This window comes from Cystoisospora suis (assembly GCF_002600585.1).
Source record: "Cystoisospora suis strain Wien I chromosome Unknown contig_642, whole genome shotgun sequence".
NCBI lineage: Eukaryota > Apicomplexa > Conoidasida > Eucoccidiorida > Sarcocystidae > Cystoisospora > Cystoisospora suis.
The window spans coordinates 2,684-3,179 of NW_027153443.1; the positions used below are offsets into that span (position 1 = coordinate 2,684).

At 47.8% G+C, this 496-nt stretch overlaps 1 protein-coding gene across 1 annotated transcript in view; it reads left to right on the top strand.

Moving 5' to 3' along the window:
• Window positions 1-496, top strand: part of CSUI_001589 (thioredoxin domain-containing protein) — a 6,714-nt gene that overhangs the window by 2,474 nt on the left and 3,744 nt on the right. The window lies entirely within an intron of this gene.

Below are 496 nucleotides of genomic sequence, written 5' to 3' on the forward strand. Positions count from 1 at the left end.
TTTGGAGTGAATGAGTTGATATGCCTTTCTCAGTAGAGACACACAAGTTCTGAAAGAGAAGAAGAAGGCTGAATCTCTGTTTCTCCATTCATCTATCTATTCCTAATCTACTGTGGCTGAGTGGAGAGAAGGAGAGGGTGGAGGGGAAGGGGGGAGAAGAGGAAGAGGATGAACGACAGGTAAAAGGGACGAAGAGAGAGAGATATGGCATGAGGGACCTTGAGCATCTAGGATATATATAGATAAGTAGAAAGAGTAAAGATAGATCTATAGAGTTNNTGTTGAGGGGGGGGGGTAGCTGTCAATATGCCGCTCGGGGGGAAGTGTCTCCAGGACATGTATCAGGAGCAAAAGAGTGTAAAGAGAACATAAGAGAAAGAAGTCAAAGCGTCTTCTCTGGTCGCCTCTTCGTGGCGCTGCGATGTGCTCTGTGTGAGGGGGTGGGGTCGGGTTGGATCGAGATCTGTCGAGCTTCTCTTCGAAGGCTGGATCATGA